Source organism: Ambystoma mexicanum, chromosome 5q (genome assembly GCF_040938575.1).
Source record: "Ambystoma mexicanum isolate Mex_15411 chromosome 5q, UKY_AmexF1_1, whole genome shotgun sequence".
NCBI lineage: Eukaryota > Metazoa > Chordata > Amphibia > Caudata > Ambystomatidae > Ambystoma > Ambystoma mexicanum.
In genome coordinates, this window is record NC_090933.1 from 726,202,932 (window position 1) to 726,225,948 (window position 23,017).

Here is a 23,017-nt window from a genome sequence, read left to right on the forward strand (position 1 = left end):
TCACCATTCCAAATACAAATCCATGGCCTGCATCATGAATTGCATTAGTTCTATGTCATTATTTCGATTTTTGTAGGTCGCCTAAACAAAAGACCGATTTCTTTGGCTCGACTTTGCCCTACAAAAATACCAAATAATAAAATGTTTTTGCCCCACGCCACCTCCTGCCCCTTCCAACACCCCCCCCACCAAAACACACCCAAACACACACACACACACAAAAACACAAACATCCAACACACACACACAAATATGCATGCACAAATGAATGTACCCATTTTCCTTCAAGGCCGCTTCCGGGTGCGGGCGTGCCTGTCAGCCCCCGCGCACACTCGTGTGCGTCGCAGGGGCTGACAGTTCGATTTAGAAAGACTGCTCTGTGCGGTCACAAAGCCGTCTGAATAGTTTTTTTTGTTTGAGTTTTAAAAAGGTCTCTTGACCTAAGACCATTGTATTACTTTCTGAGGAAAGACAGATTCGCTGAAAAAAATAACAAAGGCAAGTGACGGACTAGAGCACACAAATGGATTCACACAAGGTTCTTAAAAACACAAAGGAAGTTGACTATAAGAGGAAGTATTCTCTGGTTCACACACACATGAGAAGACTCTTAAGGCTTCGCAAGCAAGTGGAAATACAACATGGGCCCTTTTAAAAACAATGCTGTAAATATTTTTTGGGGGGTTAAAATTAAAGTAATAGGAATACATGGAAGAAGTCACACAAGGCCTAGTAGGACAAGTACATCACCAAATGGGAATAGGATTACAAAAGGGAAACGTTTTTTTAATTTGTTTTTTTAGACATTGTGGGGTGACACAAAGGGGCAAAAGTACAGGGCACGGAAAAAGGGGAAAAAGTACAGGGCACGGACAAGGGGACAAATCTTTTTATGAGAGAAAGTAAGAGTAAAATGACAAGGTGAAAACCTGAACCTCATAAACACACAGACAAAAAAGGAGAACATGTATCAAAAAGTACTACAGTATAATAAACTCGCATAAATAACATCAAACTGTCCACCTCCTCTAAAATAAAAGCTGTGGGCTGTCTCTGTACACTCGTGCTCTTTAGCCAAACCCACTAAAAGAAATTGAAAGTGATCTTGTCGAATGCTGAAGGAGGTGGAAGCTGAATGAGGCAGACAAGGAGGTTGTATGCAAGGAGTCAGAAGAGGAGGGAGAACACATGATAGACTAGACCAATCCGATTCTCTATCTGTTATGGAGCAGCAGAGTGACACAAGTGTCCCTCAATGTTATCTCTCCAGTGGCTCTGGAAGAAAGTTAAAACTTCCTATAATTCCAGAGGTCTGTAACATTTTTGCCCACCAGATGTACTGGACTACAACTCTCACCAGCACTTGCAAGAATAGACAGGGCTGAGGGATCTTGGAATTTGTGGTCCAAGATATTTGGAGAGCCACAGGTTGTAGATCCAGTATAGACGTGCTTACAAAGTATCATTAAACATAATTAAGAAGCTTGGCAGGAGTTTCTATCAGTGTGTAATGAGACTATTACTAAAAAGGAGACTCAGCCAAAAACACAGCTGATAGAAACTATGCCCATAAAAATGTTAATGGCCATATGCTATGTTTCATTCAGGAAAAACGATTACATTATTAATTAACATTACATTCATAATGTATGACTAGACAACAAAACTGAAGGTTAAAGTACAAAGAACATAGATTAAATGCTGTACATTTCAGTACCTGAACCACTGTACTGCCAGGGTCCTGAAGAAACCAAAGGGGATCATACAAATTGTAAGGGATTCTTATGCTATAAGGGGAACCCAGACTGGCAGTATAAGATATTTTACATTTACATTATTTTTCATCAAAGGATTTTTATTTCAAGAAGAAAAGAGCTCTCTTTTGAAATTATTTTTACTGCTGTGGTGATGCATGTAAAGAAACTTAAGGCAATGGGCTGGGCATATTCAGTCCTCTTCTCCACTACTGGCTTAGACCAGCTGAACTTTGTCGAAAAGGAACAGTGACTTTTTTGGAACTAACTGTGGATAGTTGTGGGTCACTTGTGGCTTCTTGTTGGAGAATGGTAGGCCACCAGGCATAGTTAATGTAATGTTAATGTTAAAGGATATTTGTACCGCACACTATCACCACCGGAGCGGTCCCCTGGCGCTCTGGAGGATTGAAAAAAAAGGGGGAGGGGGGGTCCCCTGGCGCTCTGGAGGATTGAAAAAAAAGGGGGGGGGTAGGTTAGGCGTGTTAGTAGGACAAAGTTTGAAGAAGAGCAAGGGAGCTGTGAAGTACTGTTGGCAGCTTCAGTTCCGTTAACACTGTTCGCAAAGCATATTGGTCTGGTATCCGGTTCTGAGTCTGTTGCATGCTGTTCTGTGGGGGTCTGTGTGGTGTGGTTGTTGTTGCGGTGTTGTGAAGTGCATGCAGGTTGCTGCAGCTTTAAGAGGTGTGGTTGTTTTTGGTTAGAGTGTGAGAGGTGTGTGAGGAGTGGTGAGGTTTTTAGTAGTTTTTTGGGGTTGGTTAGTACCCTTGTTATTAGGAGAAATGCATATTCCTATTGCATCTCCTTTGTGATTTAGAGAAGGTTTTTTCCTTTCGGTGATTAAGTTTCAGTGGGCCTTATTACGACCCAGGCGGTAAGTTACCGCCTGGGCCGTGACTTTACCACCATGGCGTAAACTCGTTTACGCCATGGCGGTAGGCGGACTTACCGCCCCATTCCGAGGAAGTCCCCAATCCCCATTTACCCTTCCCCGTTCCCATTTTTGCCCCATAGGGCATAATGGGAGTGGGGAAGGCGTTAATTACGCCACCGTAAATTACGGTGGCGGAATTAACTCCATGGTCCCTTAGCGCCATGGATTTTAACACCTGCTAAAAGCAGTGTTAAATCCGCCATGGCGCTAAGGGACCTCGTACTCAGGCGGTAAGGGTCGGCGCTGTTTACGCAGCCGTAAACCCCTTACCGCCTGAGTCGTAATGAGGCCCAGTGTGATAAGGCTGTCTCATCTATCTGTCATTATGCTAAGGCAGCTACTTTCGTGTTTCCATCTTTGTATTTGGCCAGCCCTTTTATGTCAGTTTGTCTTTGCTGTAACCTAGTTTTTTTCGGATTGATTTACTTGCGAGCTACCCCTGTACCCTACGTCCTTCCTGACTGGGTAAGGTTGTTGGTAGTGTTGGGCATGTATGCTATTATTCTGTCCTCATTGGGTTGTCCCTTGTGTTCTATTTCACCTAGCATCGTCTCTCTTGTTCTTGTAAGAGTTTCCCTTAGTCGGTCCTGGGTGTTGTCTGTGCCATCATATAGTCTGCCAATCTGTTCTTTGTGTTCCCTGTTTGAATGTTTTAGTTGTTTCAATTTGGTTCCTAGGTGTTGAACTGCCGGGTTTTTAGAAGTTTTCAAAATTTTAGGTGGTCTTTGGTGTTTCCTATTTCTTTCAGGAGGGTGTTCCATGTTTTTGTGGCTATGTGGGAAAAAGAGGAGCCCCCTATATTTTTCTTGACGTATGGTTTTGGTTCCAGACGGACTTCATTGCTTGATCTGAGGAGTTTTGTTGGCTTGTAGATTGTTATATTCTTTTGTAGGAATTCTGCTCCCTGTCCGCTGATTGCCCTGTGTGTTATGCACATTGTTTTGAACGTGATACAATGTTTGATTGGGAGCCAATGTAGTATTTTTAGCGCTGGGGTGATGTGGTCTCTTCTGGATAGTTTGTGGAGGAGTCTGGCTGCTGCATTTTGGATGTGTTGTAATTTCTTCAGGAGATATTGCAGCAGTGTTTTGTGGGTGAAGGAGAGGAAAGGTAGGATTCTTCTTGTTGTGTGAAGGAGGAAGAAGCATTTCTTAATTATTGCATTTACTTGTGGTTCTAAGGCTAGAGCATTGTCCATTAGGACTCTGAGGTTTTTTACTACCTTAGATGGTGTGGGTGCGGTTCCCATTTCTGTCAGCCTGGGAATATAGGTGTTGTTCTCTTGGTTTTTGGATATAATCATAGTGCAGTGTTTTTTTAAATGTATTACGTTTCTGTGGGGGAGAGTGGAATCCAGATAGGCAGTAAATTATGCTTTTTAAATCTTTTCACCCATCCCAAATGAGAAAATACACTCATATAGAATATATTCTATGTTAGCATGGAGAAAAACTATCATGTGCTAAGGTACTCCTACTACTATGCTCGTAGTGTGAGCGGCGTGAGTTGTCACTCACACGCTACTGCATCAACCTGCTCCCACACAGCTCTCTTTTCATTGTCGCGTTTCTTCGATGCTGCTGCCTATTCCACCCACTGGAGCCCTTTCGCAGGGTTTGCCTCTCTGCTGCACAGTCATTGATGATCATTCCCCATGCATACTGATGATGAAGCTCACTCCTTATCTACTCTGTAATAGTGATGTATACACAAATTCCCCACAGATGGCCATCACAGGCCTAGCCATAAGCACATCAACGCCAATCGAGCTATGACTAAGCTCTACTATTAAGCCCTATCACACTCACCCACATCAGCGGCTAACCAAACCCGAAGCGCTGCAGTCTTTCAGATCTTGGTCTCTTCCCTGGGGATCATATACTCCCTTGCCTCTTCGGCCACTCCCATAGAAAGCAGATTGGCACACAGGAACCAGGGACGTTGAACCTACACTCATTAACATTACAGGTTTCACAACTGCCCCGCCCACTTTCTCACTAATGAAATCCTACCCCCTTTTTCTTACAGAGGAGTGTACAGCAAGGCAAGGTCACCAAAAGAGGCAGACAAGTGCTATACACGAACACTTACACATAACAAGCGACTTACAGCAGCACTACATTTTTGACTGGATGAGTAGATTCAACATCTAGTGCATCACATCATTTGCGCCCAAAAAGGTTTTGAGAATGTGCCCCTTTAAACTGATAAAAATGCTTAGAAGTCATCCTTTCTTATCCCTGCTGCTTCTCTTTTTCCTTTACTTGTTTTTGTGTTTTCTAGCCCATGCCTACACGGGTCCCTATCGCATGAGTTCTCCTGCTCACTCACCGCATATCTGAAAGCTTGATTTGTATTCATTCGACGCAGTGCCTCAAGACGACTGATTAAAGTGAATAGAAGTAAAAAAAAATAGAAATCAGACACAGCTGCGTAGTTCATTCTGGGCAACGCTCTCTTGAAAGTCACCTTGCCAGTGGCCACACACATATATATCTTAGAGTGAGTTGAAGGCTAGGCAATTACATGTTAAAGTATGTCCAGCTTATTACTGCATTTTTGCTTCTGTGCTTTCTCTTTCAACTCCCATTCCTTTTTAGATAAATTGTCTCTCGTTGGCAAATAAAAAGCTTTTCAGTTTTATCTTACTTTGCATTCACCATGCAAGATGTTTTCTTTAAAATCTATATACTTAAATTAAGTAAATTAATGAGGTTAAAATCCAACAGCTCTGAGAAAGGGAGTATCCGCCTCATTTTACAGTAAATGTAAATTGCAGGCAGGACACCACCGCCGTTAGTATTGCATGCAATTTTGAGGCAGAGAGAGGAAAGAGTAAAAACATCTCATGAACAAGTGAACGCCATCTGGATTTTGCTTTAGAGACTGCATTTGTTAATGGATTCCTCTGCAATCTGCCTGCTTTCGAGCAGGTGCAAAACCGATGCGGATTCTATTGGAATCCACTTGTTTTACGATTGCATGAAACTCTCATGCAACCATGAAACAAAACAGAATGGCGAGACAAAGGAGGTCAGCACTGGAGAGATCAGCTCGGGAGAGATCTTATCTCCGCTCCATGCCCTTCTTCTACCTAGTCACTAGGCACGCAACGCCATTGAGCTCATCAGGCTTCAGCTCTCCCCTAAATGTGAGCTGAGGGGTGGGGCTTCCGCAGTCGAGAGGGGCGAGAAGCCTTTCCTGAAATTGGCAGCTTTAAAGTGTTACTTTGTTCAGAAACATGTATTTGCACAAACACTGCAAAACTTCAAAGCTGCTAATTTCAAGAAAGGCTTCCCTCACCTCGCTGCCGAACAAAAATCAAATGCACACACCAGACCCCTGCCCAGATATGCGAGCTAACATATAACAACCGTATATGTTCTTTCACATCTGAGGGAAAGTAGCTGATGCACATACTTGCTTTTTGCACAGAAAGGAGGGAAGCCTTTTCTGAAACTAACTAGCATTGTTAAAGGACGTTGCATGTTAGCTCATTATGTATGTATGCATGTGTGCAAGAAGTGTGTATGTAATGTATGTGTGAATGAGTATGTGTGTGTGAATGAGTGTATGATATATGTGGGTCTGGGTCTGCATGTAAATGAGTGAGTGTATCCTGAATGGGATGCTTAAATGAGTGAGCAAAAGTGTAATTCAGATTGTCAACACATTCGTTCCAGAAAGTCATAATTCTATTAAAGACCTGGAGGTGAAGGATTATGTTTTCCCATACCTTTACTTCTTCAGCAGCAATGAAAAATCAACAATAATACAATCCATAACAAAGATGAAGACTACAAGTCCCACTTGATTCAAGGCTCTGGTAGTCCAGATATTATTGGTTCCTGAGAAAAACCATGTGTCAAAAAATGTCCAATCAACCTTCATGTTTCTAAATAAACACAGGAGCTCCCATAAACCCCCCTTTCTTTTGCTGCTCCCAACATGCACCCCAACTGGTAGATGTGAAATTACCAGACGATTCTCCGACCAACAGCTTCCAGCTGGCTTGTTCTCCACGAATGTACCTATTATAACCAAAATCACATTTCAATGTACATATTAAGAGGGTGGGAATCATATCGTAGTAATACAACATGTTATTGCAATAACAGTAAATATAATACCACATTGACAAATACATAGCTCAACACGATTACAAGGGTGAGATAATCCTTCACCTCTGTGTCTCTAAAAGAATTATGACTTTCTGGAAAGAATGTGTTGAAAATCTGAATTCTATGTTAAGACCGGAGGCTCAGATGATGCTTGTTCAAAGCTTAACTTCCACCAATGTTGCCATCTTCTCCAACGGTTTGAAATATCTTGACAGTGGGTTCGTTTGACCAATCAGCAGATCTCATGCTATCTTGCAATCTGGCCCCTACATTGAAAGCCTTAGTGGCTATAGCTCCCCTCACAGAGTGGGCCCCATAACAACGTACAGTGATACCGGCCTGGCTCATTACCCATCTTAGCTATTTGGCTAGCATTGCAAGTGATACTGCGCTATATGGCTTACATAAGGGTATCAGTAGTTCAGATACTCCTGCAGGTCTCACTTCACACTTGATCTCCTCATAAGCTGCTAGGTATCTAATCAGACATAACTTTGGTTGATTCAGGAATTCCTTGTATGCAATTGATCTTAGCCCTGTTTTCGTCCTCCTCGATATATAAGGAATGTCACCCTATTTGGTGATAAAGATTTCCTATTCACTTCTAAGTCCCTGAAATCTGATATTCTCTTGCACGATAGCAGGCACAAGAGCATAGTGAGTTTAGCAGATAGCGCTTTCCTAGATAGAACGGTATTTTCAGGCCATGCTAGCAACATTTTCAACACTGTGTCTATATCCCACAGCTGAGTGTATTTCTCTCTGGGAGGTCTAGTCATTCTTATCTCTTTTAACAGTCTGCATATCAGCGAGTGCTCTCTTATCGGCACCCCTTCAAACTTGGGATGGCCCGCCGATATTGCAGACCGGGCTGTATTAATGGTCCTATACACTTTTCCTTGTGCGGCCACCTGCGCCAGATAATTGACAATGTGAACTACATCAGTTCCATCTGGATGAACATCCCTTTCCACGCACCAACTACACAATTTCATCCATGCAGACCTGTATGCTCTATGAGTTCCTCCCGCCCAGGATTCGTTGATGATGAGCTCAGCCTTGCTCGATAAAACCTGGGCTAACCCCAGATCTCCTGAAAATGCACAGATGATCAGATTGAGCTTGTCTGACTGCACTAGCGGATGGCTGCCCCCTCAAGGGTCTCTCATGATAGATTTCTGTCTGGGTTGCTGTGAGTTAACTCCAGTGCCCCTGGTAACAGAGCGGAGTCGAAGCCTGGAAAATGAGTATTGCTGGTTCCCTCTGGGCACTAGTCACAGGCCTCCATTGCTTCACTACCCTCCAGTGGTGAGTGTAGCTCCTAACTTTGACACAGCAGACTGTGGCATGCAGTGAATTGATGGCGGCTATCATCCCACAGTTAATAGCAGAGATGTGAGAAATGGGACTGCATGGCTATAGTCCTTTGTTCTTGCAGTGGAAGCCATTTAAAGTGGCCAATCTAAGGCACTGCATGTTTACCTGACTGAAGCTACTTAGTTGTGGGCAAGATTGCTGCTGGGAGTTGCAACTCTAAATGCAAACTTAAGAATTACATTCAGTGGCGTTACTCAATGCATTCCTATATACATTGTGGTTGAGAGGAATGAAAAGAAAATCCCACATAGATCTGTGTTAGGATCCCCAAGTTTGGAAAGAATAAGAAGAGAGATGGCGACAACAAAAATGGTAACTGGGAAAAGTAAAAAGAAGGACAAATCCACTGACTCTGATTTATTTACACTGTGCAGTTTAACAAATAAACAGCCATGCCAGGAGGGGTCCAGACCACCTGCCCCTACACGGGAACTGGTAATAGCCACACTGGGATGAATCAAAAAGTCAATGACGCGACTGGAGAGCAAATTTGATAAAATGGCTGGGAAAGTAGCACAGCTGGAATCTAGAACCTCCAAACTTGAGCAGTGGCCCGCTGAATTGGATCAAAGGAGTGCGCAGACACTCCCAATAATAAAACAGTTGGTGAAGGTCTTACAGTCAACAATCAGGGTAAAAAGAGTCATGGAAAGTAGATTGGCATACCTAGAGAATGTACTACGAGCAAAACTAATTATACCTTATAAAAGCATAGTTTAGAAATATTTTTGGATGGTTGAAGGATTGTTAACTGGGACGTTCTCTCAGGAATTGTATTGGCCCAATGTATCGTGTATGTATTTTTGAGCATATATCGATCGATCTGAAAACAAATCCAATGCATTTTACCTTTGGTTTTCTCAGATTTACACATGCAAAACTCAAGGGTTGGAAACCGTCATCTTTCACTAATCTTATTCGTTGATCCATCACCCTCATTTCAAGTGCCCTCACAGCAGTAAATCGGAGCACCCGCCCCTCAAGTTGTCAGTGACAAGTCAAACCAATATGCTCCACCTCTTCTCATGGCGCTGGTATGCAGCGTAGTAAACATACCCTGTCGTCACCTATGTCATCCCGTTATCTAACGCAAAACCAGGAGGATCAACACACACACACACCTAGCATAAAAGTTTATTTTCGTTTTACAAAAAGAAAAAAACAACTTACATGTTTACGAAAATTATAACAGCCAGGGTTTTACCAACTTAAACATAGAAGATTACATCAACAGAATCATTGAAAACCTTTCAGAATATAATGATTGAAAGAAAACATTGTTTATCACAAGGCATACCTCCGACGTATAAGTGTGACTGTTAAATTCCATGAAAGGTTTCAAATTGCCTTCATCGATCTGTACTTGAATTGTGAAGTCAAAGTTCCATGTGGTAAAATCATATGCACCTGTGTTCAATCTTTGTTTTTGCGAATAGCTGGCATTCTGTTTATGAGGAAAAAAGGTATCCTTTCACGTTGAAATGTTGCACTTTGCCATCTGCACGTATTCATACCCTAAATGCTGGCATGTTGCTCCACTGTACCACTGGCATTGCAAATGGGCAAGCTGGTGCCTCACGATCCTTCCCGAATATGGTTATTACTGATCCTTTACTGATGGTTATCTTCCAGTTCTGGTTAAAGAACCCATCCACAGGAAGATTGTATCCAAGACAAACACACACACGAATTACGTAACTATGTACATATGGGAAGGCAAAAATATATATCAGTACATAATTAGAAAAATAAGTTAGATAATCACCATGTTAATTAAAATATATTTTTGTTATAATTGACATTCACGATATACACTCTTTGCGTCAACTTGAATATCAATGTGGCACATCGTTAATCATGATGCATATCCAATTGCATAAACATTATGTAAAGATTTACTTACGTTATTTGCTGATTTTGCATTCTATCAATGTACATTGAATGACCGTCAGACTTGAAAGCTCTTATGAATGCAAACGTAACTTACATACGTTATATTTCATTATAGTTATTCTTATAATTTCTTTGTCGTTACTCGCCACATTGGGCCTCATTACAACCCAGGCGTTAAGGGTTAACGCCGTCGTTAACCCTTAACGCCTATTCTGATTTTAACGGCTGCTTTTAGCAGCCGTTAAAATCCATGGCGCTAACCTGCCATGATGCTAATTACGCCACCGTAATTTACGGTGGCGTAATTAGCGCCTTCCCCACTCCCATTATGCCCTATGGGGCAAAAATGGGAATGGGGAAGGGAAAATGGGAAATGGGGTTTTACCGCCCCACTCACCTTGGAATGGGGCGGTAAATCCGCCATCCACCATGGTGTAAACGTAGTTTACACCATGGTGGTAAAGTTGGCGCAATTAGCGCCTGGGTTGTAATGACCCCCATTGTGTCCTTGAAAATGTTAGTACGAGGGATTCAGTGACAAATTACAAAGAGACCCTGTATTGTGTTGTCACATTGCCAAAGGAAGGTTTCGTTTTCGGGAAGAAATACCACAAAAATTAACAATATTATCTTCCAGTTTCAAATGCAAGCTATGCTGTGAAAATAAGAACATTATTGAACTCTTAACAAAAAGCAAATATCTTCTTTGTTATTTACTATAAATAAACACATTCTTAATGTAACCTTGTTTTATTACTTTAATAATTTTAATGTGCAAGACTACATGCAGACATGGGAGTGTGCATGTGGGCAGCTAATCTTGCAAGGCAAATAGATTATAACTTGTCTTCAAAATCAAATTTCTTTTAATGCAATCAATAACGACTAACTTATTTCAACCAAATTGAAACAGTTTCCTACAGTAACAGCGCCACTTTTGTCCATGGTTTTATGCGATTTTTCTACAATGGCGACCAGTTGTGTCACGAGTGGGGATTGCTGGGGGGGACTGCTTGGTGTACTACTGCAAAGACAATTACGTTGCCGTATGAACAGGAGCACACCAGAAGCAGGTGTCCATGCTATGTTATATTACGTTGTGATTTGTACCGTGCACTGCTACCATTTTCATCGTCTCCAGGCACTCTGTGGCACCCTGCTCTGGCCCACTGTAGCAGCCTCAGACTGGAGCGGTGCGGGACATGCACACCACACAGTGCTGTGTGATCAGGGCCGACCGAGGCATGGGCAGTCTGTGCAGCTGACCAGTGCCCTGTGGCCATTGAGGCATGCCCACAGTCACCTGCTGCCTGCCTGTCTGCTTGCTGTGGCATGACTTCTTTTTCTGGGCATGTATGATAAGCTTTGTCATAGATGCTCAGAAAGGAGGCTCCCACGCAGCAGTGGGTTGTGGGGCTGCACTATCTGCACCTGAGGTTATGATCTGGCAAGGTGGTGATGCGTACAATGCTTTCTTTAATAAACCAAGCATGGTGTGCGTTGTTGTTTGGCTAGAGTGCAGTTTGGGTACAGATTCAAATTCAAACCATAATGGGTGCAAGAACGATTTTGTGTACGCTTACCAATAATTGGCCAAGGTGTATTTGGTGGGAAACGTTGCATGACTTTTTTCATGGCATGGCCCCCCAATCTTACAACTCTGGATAGTCCCTTGACAGTAACGGGTCGTAATACACCCAGGTGACAGGTGTGTTCATGTGTTATCATACTTGCATCCTCTCCATGTGTCAGCATCAAACACGGGGGAAGAATGTACGTCTTTAAACCTAGGCACCAATGGGTGGATTGTGTTTATGCTCTGGCTGTTGGGTGGCAGGTAACAGGGTCCCATCCAAGGGTTTCGCAATCTCGATGATAGATTTGAAGAATGCAAAGTATAGGGCTTGTGCTCTGTGTGTTGGGGAGGCTGGATGTGAGCTTGGCTTTCTGTGCTATGGGTCTTCGGAGTGTTGGATTTATTTATTTTTTATTTTTTGTTTTTACATTACTTACTGTGAATCGATCTCTCATATAATGGCATTACTATTGCCAGGGCCGGTCTTTGCATCAGGCAGCCCAGGCGGCTGCCTGATGTCAGTCAGCTTCTAGGGGGCGCTGCACCAGTAGTCCACAGTGCCAGTGCTAGAATACACGTGCAACACGTTCTTTCCTAACATTATAAAAATGAATGTGCCTGTTAATTTTTATAATGTTAGGAAACGAACGTGTTACACGTGTATTCTACCACTGGCACTGCTGCAGGCTGTGGCCTTGGCCAGTGCAGTTTCTAGTCCATTTGGTGCCCAGGGCGAAACACTAGGAATGCGCCCCCCGCACCCCATGCCATGTGCCACTCCCACCGCACCCTGTGCTCCACTCCCGCCGCACACCGTGCACCACATCCACCACACCCCGCGCACCACTCCCACTGCACCCTGCCCACCATTCCCAAACTACACCGTTAAGGAACTCCTACCCAAAGTCAAACAGTCCGTCACCCAAGGAATGAATTGCCATTTGCAACGGTGGGCCACTTTTTCACTGGTGCCCAAGACACTTTTATGCCCCAGTCCCACATAGGCTGCAGATAATGAGGACTGGGCACACCAAGAGACCATGAATATGGCATAGGATGCAGTGTATACAACCAACAAAGAACACAAGATGCTGAAGGGGGTTTGGAGGCAACCTAAGCCAAAAGGGCAATGACAAGGAGACACCTGAACCCAATAAACAATCACTTTAACATTCTTTGAATGGGAATCAAGTGTATGCTTTGATACAGTACAGTCTTGACTGTTGTAAGGATACATGGACCAGGATTATTTATTTATTCATGCAATGTTTGTCGGGTACCTGCATATTTATTTATTTATGCAATGTGTGTCGGATACAGGTATCTGACAAACATTGCATGAATAAATAAATTATCCATCTCCATGTACCTGACAAACATTGCATAAATAAATAAATAAACTGGTTTGTGGCTTAAAGAATATTTACTCAGCAACACTGGTCAAAACTATTATCCGCATAGTGAAGTAACTCATCACCAGTGCCATGGAAGTGGTTTGAAGTGTAATTGATATATAGTTTGGAAATGAAGCGGCATGAAAGAAATAGCGCTGCTTTAAACTATTATTTTGGCCATTTTCTGGGCTTGCAGGGATGCACCATGGGCCCAAACGGGTCTCTGTTTGTACCGTGTCGGGACCCACGGTGCGTCCCTGCAAGGCATGCCCACTCCCCACAGCACCTCCCCTCCCATCTCAATGCCAGCACAAAACCATTTAGTGACTAATGGGCCACCATTAGCAGTTTCCTGTCGGCATTGTGATGGAAGGGGCTGGTTTTAGCTGCAGGTGGACGTAAAGTGTATTTATTGGTGTGCTTATGCCCCCCGCTACAAGTGGCGCGAAAGAGGGAGCCTCTGACTTCTGTAATGTCACGCAGTACTTTTGTACTACGTGACATTACAATCAGAAGGGGCAGTGCCAGCACCTGACCTGCAGAAATTTCCCCACGTCAACGCGCTGCCCCACAAACTGAGGAATTCCATCCCCTCGAGAGGCTGCAGGGACTGGGGCAATTGCACCCCCTGGGCCTATTGGACCACAGGCAGTTGCCTGCCTCGCCCGGGCCAAGAAACGGGCCTGGTCTCGGCCCTCAGGCACGGCAGGGCAATTGGCAAATAAATTAGCAACATTTGTTGCTTTATTACCTTCACCCGGCCCCGGGTGGCGCTGGCGCCGCTGGCGCCAGCCAGACCCATGGGCACACATGCAGTGTGCCCCCCTCCAGGCTATGGGCGCGCATTGACACTGAAGTGTGGATCGATTGGGGCTGGCTGGTGTTGTCGGCCCCAGCCATTACAGAAAAGAGGAGCGATTGGGTCACTAAATCCTGTAGTTGTTCCCATCACAAGCACACACTGCCAAGCAGCAGCAGAATCAGCAAATGCAAACAGTTTCCGCATCCTGCCATCGCTGATTGGGCCTTGTTTCAGGAAATCCGGCAATAACTACAGCCTGCTGAGGCAAGCACACTTCTTTCCTCCTGCTCCCGTCCTCGCAGGTGAGGCCTATTGCTGAATAGGTGTTTTATTTATTTTAAAATGGTATTTACGGAGATGACTGGGCCAACCAAGAACGGCCTCTGGAGGCCACAAAGCTAGACACTTTTGTCCAGGCTCAAGTAGTCATGAAAAAGAAAGCGAGCACTGGTGGTGGACTGTCCTCAGGAGATCAAAAGGCCGGTTCTCAGAAGACCTGGGCAGAGTGTCACCGTCAGTAGATCTTAGACAATTGCAAGTTCCAGCGAGGTTGGATTGGTCCGTCTGTCGGCCATTCGGCCGTGGCCAGGCCAAAATCACTTTGATGGCGAAGCCATGGGGGCCAGTATTACATGTGGGCCGGTTTGGAAGCTACTACGCCCCCCTAGTTCCCGCTCCCGAGCATATTGTTCGTCGTTCCCTCTTTCCTGGCCATGCCCCAGCCATTACGGAAAAGAGGAGCGAGTGGGTCACTAAATCCTGAAGTTGTTCCTATCACAAGCACACACTGCCAAGCCGCAGCAGAATCAGCAAATACAAACAGTTGCTGCATCCTGCCCTCGCTGATTGGCCTTGTTTCTGGACACCCGGCAGTAACTACAGCCTGCCGAGGCAAGCACACTTCTTTCCTCCTGCTCCCGTCCTCGCAGGTGAGGCCTATTGCTGTATAAGCATTTTATTTATGTTAAATGGTATTGCGGAGATGCCTGGGCCATCCAAGAACAGCCTCTGGAGGCCACAAAGCTAAACACTTTTGTCAAGGCTCAAGTAGTCATGAAAAAGGAAGCGAGCACTAGTAGTGGACTCTCCTCAGGAGATCAAAAGTCCGGTTCTCGGAAGACCTGAGCAGAGTGTCACTGTCAGCAGATCTTAGACAGTTGCATGTTCCAGCAGGGTTGGATTGGTACGTCCATCGGCCATTCCGCCCATGGCCTTAAATCACTTGGAGGGCGAGGCCCTGGGGGCCAGTACCACGCTTGGGCCGGTTTGGGGGTAACTACACCCCCCCTAGTTCCTGCTCCCGAGCTTATTGTTCGTCGTTCCCTCTTTCCTGGGCATGCACTGCTGACTTTATTTTAGGGCAAGAGTTTCATACATTTCACTGTTCGCTCAGCCTTGTCTTATACTCTTCTTTGTCGTTGTGCTGCTTTTGTTTGGAATAGCAATCACTCTGGTCTAACGAGATAAACAAACACCTACACGAACGAGCCTTGTGAATGATGGTGTGCAGCATGGATGCAGGCGCTGGACCAGAAGCTGAGCAAAGTCTGCACAGCAGCTTGGGAAAGCGACTCAGCAACTACGGTAGAAACTGTCTCCGTGGACGGTTGGCCCGTCTTCCGTATAATGCAAATACCCAGACTTGCAGGATGCATGCTTCACTTTCTTTGTTCCATTGGGGGCGACATGCAGTAGCATCAATTCATGGCCTTTAAAATACCCTGCACGGTGCAGCTTTCGATCTCCTTTAACACAAACGCTGGGAAATGGCCATGACTAGCTAATGCCACATTAATCAAAGCCAGGTCTCTTAATAATGGTTCAAGTGTTGGGGAATCACCTGCTCACACTTTCTGTAGTGTGACCAACCAGTGCGCAAAAGGTGTTTCAGAGTGTGGGGCTCTTGATGCCACCCATTTCTGCATTTGATACACCAGCAGCTAAATACACCCTGGGGTGGCAGCTTCTTCTGAATAGTCCATTTCTCTCCCAAGCTCGGGACAATGTTCTTTACTATAATGGAGAATGTGAAAAAGCGCAGGGCTGCAAGGCTGGGGTTTGAGGGTGGAGGGCAAAGCGCACTACGCTTGGGGTACACTGGAGATGCTTCCCCTAATACCTGCAGTACTCCAAGTCCCTTGAAATGAAATTCGTCTATACACTGCACAATGTGCAAGGGCCGCTGTTATTCAAGCAGCACGCAACTAGTAATTTGCAAAAAGTAAACTTAACGAGTCCCAAGAAAAGGTTGCCTTCCACCCTTTAAGAATTTGATTGTTTTTGTTTTTATGTTGGGATGGTAGATATCGTTTTTCTTTGCGATCTTACAGTTTCATGGTGCTGTCGGGAGCTAAAATGAGTGATCACGAAGGAAACATTTAAGACTTTTGAGAGTTCACAAGCATGAGCGAAACAAACCCAATACTCAAACTGCCATTTCTCTGCCGCGGTAATGCACTGCAGTGTGTTGCAATGCAACGTCCACATTGTAATGTCATAATTTTAGAACGCTACCTCTCCAACATTAACATTGGGAGCTATGTTGAATTGTACATGCATGTCAATGCATATGTTTAAAGTAGACTTTACCCCTCACATGGAGTAGTAATATTGTTTACGTGTGTCCCTCCTAAATATATTTAACTTCCCGTGAAATATTTGATGCAATACACATTGCATAAATGCATGTATTTTAATGAGATAGACGGGCTTGTACAGCTATCGGTGGGTATGTTGCTGGTGCTTGTTCTTGGAGGTTCGAGTAACACTGTTCAAGACCAGTTCATTTTAAGAGTGGCTAAATGTTTGAGGTCATTCGAATGACATTAGTGTAGATCTGAAATTGCAATTCTCTGACCTGAGACACAGCAGCAAACTGGTGATTGTTACTAAAAATGAAGAGCAAAAGCAGACTAACATAACCAGGCCTGTTCGGGTTTGACCCTCTTATTGCTGTTTTCTGAGGTTCATGAAATTCAGCAGATGCCAGCATTGACAATTTTGTTAACTCATAGTCCCCACTCCCGCTGCTCTGCCCATGACACATACATGAGATCACAGGTCGGGTGAGGGGGGGCACCAATGATGCTTCCCGCCTGGGGTGCAATCTGTTGTAAGACCGGCCCTGACTATTGCAAGAGCTTTTACAATAAGGTGTCAGTCTTCCTTCAATGTAACTTGAAGCAGCCCATCACAAAGAAACAGCCGATTCACGCCTGGGCACAGCCAACCCATCTTCACACTTCTCAATAAACACTACTTGATTACACATGCCAAAAACATGCATCGCTACCTCAACCCCAATACAACTTAGACACATGCAACATTGTGTCCATCAGTTACATCATATCACCCTTATTACTCTCCCATCTCCTTCAAAAGTAGTCACTGCACCTATTCCCTCACCTGATTAGTATGTGTTTCTGCTAGTTACCTAGCCACTCCCTATCCACCTTCTGTGCTAGATTAAAACACACAAACTCTTTTTATAAATGTTCTCTTCATGTCTCCCATGACTGACTATGGTCTTCAAAGGTCCGTTCAACTACACAGGGCTTCTTGGACACATCAATGCATACATATTAGAGCATGCAATACATTATATACTGTTGAAAAACACAATACTGCAGACATGCAGAGAAACAGACAGACGGACACAAAGACAGAGGGTGTGATCTATTTGTTTTGGTTGGAGAATGGACTATAGAGCTACAGAGTTGGCCAAAAAGGGTAATAGATCACCAGAAAAAATGCATACAGATATAGATGGATGCATAGAGAGTGATGGATAGATAAAGTTGCAGACAGAGAGATAAACTTTGAGATCGATGTATACAGACCAGTCGATAGAGGCATATGTAAAGATGCATACATATAGAAGAATACATGTTGATGGATAGATATTGATCAAAGTATACATGTATATATATGAAAACATAAATATAGTTATATTTGCTGAGAGAGAGATGGATACACTCATCGAGACACGTTTATGGATCAAGGTATATAGAGACATTGATGTACATTGGTATATATGAACAAATACATTAGGTTAAATGCATAGTGAGATATGGATCGACAACGACAAACACATAGATGCAAATCTATATCTATATATAAATATATAGGTAGCAACAAGCAAACACTGATCAACAAGTACAGACATAGAGAAATGGATACAGTGAGATAAACAGATGCATGGATATTTATGGAGAAAAAGAGGTGGGTGGACATATAGAGACAGACACATATGAACTGAGATCACTATATATAAAAACAATGATGCTTTTTTTTTGCCATAGACGTATAGAAGAATTGTGGAACAGTCAGCCTGCACCAATTCAATGCCTCAATGCCTTTGCAATGCCACAAGAAGTAATCAGCTTCATACTTTACAATAAAGTGCCCTATTGGGGCATGATAAAATCCATATATTCTCAGACTATTTGCTCTGCGTTGTGCAAGAACAGACCATGATGCCCAATTACTATCAACCACACAACTAATTCTGCTTTTCCTATCACTCCATGTCCTGTTGGCAAGATACATTCTAATTTGATCATGGCGTATGGCAGGAATTCAGGAGGGACACCTTAGATTACTCACGTGGCATTGTATTCACTTGGCAGGAATACTATCATCAAAACCAACCCTATCAATCAAACAGACAACCCAATCAGCCAAGACAACCCAGAAAAACAGGTGAAGAAACAGTTCTATCCAGCGACGCTTCAGGGAGCGCTCCAAAAAACAACATCAACCCACCCAGTGCAGGTCCAATAGTAGAAAATCAATTAACGCCTACTACACCCCCATCAGGAAGTGCTACAGCGTCAACAGACACGCATTTTCCTCTTTTAGGAATAGAAAATTAAGGAGAGGACACATGAAAATTAAGAACAAAGAAGAAGTAAGTGACCTGGTTGTCAATATCTCAAAACGCCAACTGTCAAAACAGGAGATGGATCTATTGAAGTTAGGATTATCATTTGTACCGGCCAACAATACCACACTATTTGATTAACATATCAATGTAGCCAAATTGACTTCCAAAATGAGACGTAGTGTCTTTTTTTACTCCTTACCACCAATGGAAGAAAGATCTAGAACATTCGACCTCTTGGAAATCAAACCCAAAGTACATTTTACCCTAGTATAAAAAATCCAGCCTTGAACTTATTTGAGAACTCCATGATAAAGGATCTCAAATCCATCAAATACTTTGACATTAGACGACATAACCTAACCCGCAATCGGCGCAGCTCTTAATATACCTAGACATGATCACATCTCAGCATCCAGACGACTCATTCACTGGCTTCCTGTACATACTAGAATCAAATTCAAAATCCTCTCACTGACACACAAATGTCTCGCTAACAATGCACCAGCCTACCTCTGCAACCTAATCTCCAAAACCCAATCCAAAAGACCTACACGATCCACCTACTCCAACTTAATTGTCACACTGAGATTCAGGAGACAAAAAGCAGGCGGATCTAGCTTCCCAGTGATCACAGCCAAACTGTGGAATACGCTGCCCGCACCATTGAGGAATGACAGTTCCCTATGGTCATTCCGTAGAGACCTGAGAACCCTCCTCTTCAATCAAGACTCTCCTAAAACATTTATGCCACAAACTTAAGTTAGCTCTTAATCTACGCAGACTCCAACCCGTAGAATGGAGTTATTACTTGCAGTTTACAAAACAAATGAATATCTGAAAATGTCTGCAACGTAACTCCATGTAATGTATGTATCCATATGATGTATGTCTGATATGATCACATTAAGAAGAACTAAATGTATGTAACCAAATTTTTAAGTTGAAGCGCCTAGATACCTCTGGGTTTTGTGCGCTTTTTGGACAGCACCTATTATAACAAAAGTTGCCTCACACTACTCAATGACAGAGATACATACCTAATATTAGACCATGACCCCACTAATGTCTTTGAACCCATTATTGAAGAAGTCCTCAATAGGGCTCTCAATGAAGAATGGATTACGGAACGCACCAAAGACTACCTATCCAACAAATTTCCTATTATACCAGTCTTTTATGGTCTACCTAAGATTCATACAAATTCTACGCTACCTCCACTAAGACATATTGTAGCTGCCACTGACGGCATTTCTGACTCCTTGGCAAGATATGTTGATAAACTTCTCCAACCTATAGTACAAAGAGGTTCAACATATTTAAGAGACACTACACATTTTCTATCCATACTCGAAGAGGTAGCTGACCTTGAATCCGATTGGAAACTATTGACACTGGACGTAGAGAGCCTGTACACATCGATCCCACACAGTGAAGGACTGGATGCCCTTGAATGGGCACTACTGACAGAAGAACATTTCCCATCTAATAGGATCTTCACTATTGAACTAACTAAAATCATCCTGTACAACAATTATTTTTGATTCAATAAAGACTACTATCTAAAAATATCAGGGACATCCATGGCTCATCCATGGCACCTATATATGCTCATCTATTTATGTATGCATTTGAAACAGAGCATATCCTACAACATCATAACTGGAAAACCAAACTGGTTGAATTGAAAAGGTACATTGACAACATTTTTAGGATCTGGAAGGGATCCATAGAAGAACTACAATCCTTCCTGACATACATTAATTGACGTCATACGAGAATCAAATTCACACTTGATATTGGAACCCCTAGTGTCAATTTTCTATATGTACTTGTGATGACACCTTGTGGCAAACGACTCAGAACATCTATTTACCGCAAACCGACCGATGTCAACAACACATTACACTATACAAACTACCATCCGTCACATCTCAAAAACAATCTTCCATTCAGTCAATATATGAGGATATGCAGAATTATCTCAGATGATACTTTGTATCAAGAAGCTACCAACACCATGACTAACAGATTCAAATGGAGAGGCTACCCAGACTCCACATTGGAAGAAGCCAAACAAAGATTTCCAACAGAAGCAGAGCAAACCACTTAGCACCTAAGATGCGCAGCACCAATCCACCTGTGATACATCAGATGAAGTTCTCTAAACAAAACTGCCAAATTAACCGACTCATCAAAAAAATCATGAGGCTGGACCCACAATTAAGCAAACTGTTCCCTAAACCACCAATGGTACCATAAAGAAGTGGTAAGAACTTTAGAGATAGTCTAGTCAAGACAGAAAGCCCAGTCCCAAACAAACAAAGTTTCTTCAACAGACCCAAATACAGTACCTTTCGTGTTTACATTGTGGACACTGCAGCACAGTCCAAAAAGAAGTTTTCGTGAGACACCCATACAGTGGACAAAAGTTGAAATTAAAACAACATGCCACATGCAATTATACATTTCTAGTATACGGTCTAATATGCCCATTTGGCATCTACTATGTTGGAAATTATTACTGAGCATAAATCCAACATCAGAACACAAAACATCAAATCTACGGTGGCAAGGCACTTCACGGAAAAGAGACACTCGATAGCACAACTTAAAATTCATAGCCCCACGCATTTGGAACTCACTACCTTCCAACCTTTGTAACGAAACCTCCTTTCATGAATTTAAGAAACTTTTAATAACCTGGCTTTTCAATAAATTCTAACTCTCCACAGCCAGCTTTCCCCCTCCACCTACCCCACATTGTTTTTCCATACCTTACCTTTGTATTGTCTCTTAGTCAACAACCACCTAAGGCTATGTTTTGTATGTATTTTAATGTTGAGATGTACAACTAATCATGTAACTGTGTACATAAAACTGGCAAGACACCAAATATGCTTGTAACCTATGCTGCGATACCTAAGGATTTGGGCGTATTACCAAATGTAATAAATAAATAAAAAATAAATAAATAGTGCTGGAAGTTGTAAGATCTCAACCAAGAGGTGGTAATACACAACAGCTATTGGCTAAATGTGAGATGTACTGGATCCACAAACTAGATTCAATTAACCTGACTGACATGAACGAAGAGTTCACACTTACCCCATTCCTATAAAACGAGGATCCTTACATCCATAGAGACCACGCAGAATTCTATCTCTGCTCTATTCACATTCTACCTCGCACTAATTATTAACTCAATTTGCCATCTTGCTTAATCACCTATTTAACTTATTGGTTACACCGATCTTAATGGTTGACCTCGCATTTAGAACTAGAGGATGATAGAAATGTACCCATGATAACACAAAGAGATTCTCGATGTCAGGACACTATGTGTCATAGTAGAGACATTACTATACATGCCTCTGTTTATAATACTGAAGAATGTGGTTAGACACGTTATGTCACTGACTATTTATAAAGTCCTTCTCTTCCACTTTGCAAATCAATATTATCTCATGTATAACTAATATGTATGCTGACGAACTACTGTAGCCACTTTAACAAACTTATGGCTATAGATCATTAAGAATCTTACTATATGTTCACATGGAGAAAATAACACATAAGAAGCACCTGTATTGACATTTGTATCGAGATGTATAGATTCACCTGCCCTTAAATGTATTCTTCATACCTCTTGTGAATATATGTATAGGCATTGAACCTTATCTCTTAGCACATTACAACTACATTTGGCACCACTCTAGACACCTCAGGACTTTTTGCCTTTGTTTACATATTTCATCATTTGCATATACCGGGTCCTACAACAGGCTGCATCACAGACATACGTCATCACAAAAATGTCACTTCCTGCGAATGCGGCTTTTACAAACACTTTATAAACAGTCCCTTGACATAGCACATCTTTTCAGTGCCTAGATACACATGTACACCAACGACAAGCAGCATTGCAGGTAAGTCCATGGTCAACACTGCACCTTTAGGTCCTCCTCTAGGACCTGACCGGGATACATTATTACAATAGACGATTACATAGTTCTCTTTTTCTCACCCATTTTGGTTGACCTTGGAAATAATTGTACTTACCTTCTCCACAGACTAGATGCTGTCTAGCCACCCTTTCTACAGAAGAATACCATTTCCCAATGAGCACACCTCAACACTTCGATTGGAGGTACGTGGACCTCTTTTTTTCCTTTTTTCCTTTTTTTCCTTTGTACTCTCTTTTGATTAATTGCGGCATGACTCACACACAACTCCTATATACTCTTCCCTAGAATTCAACTATTAAACACTAGGAGGTACCCT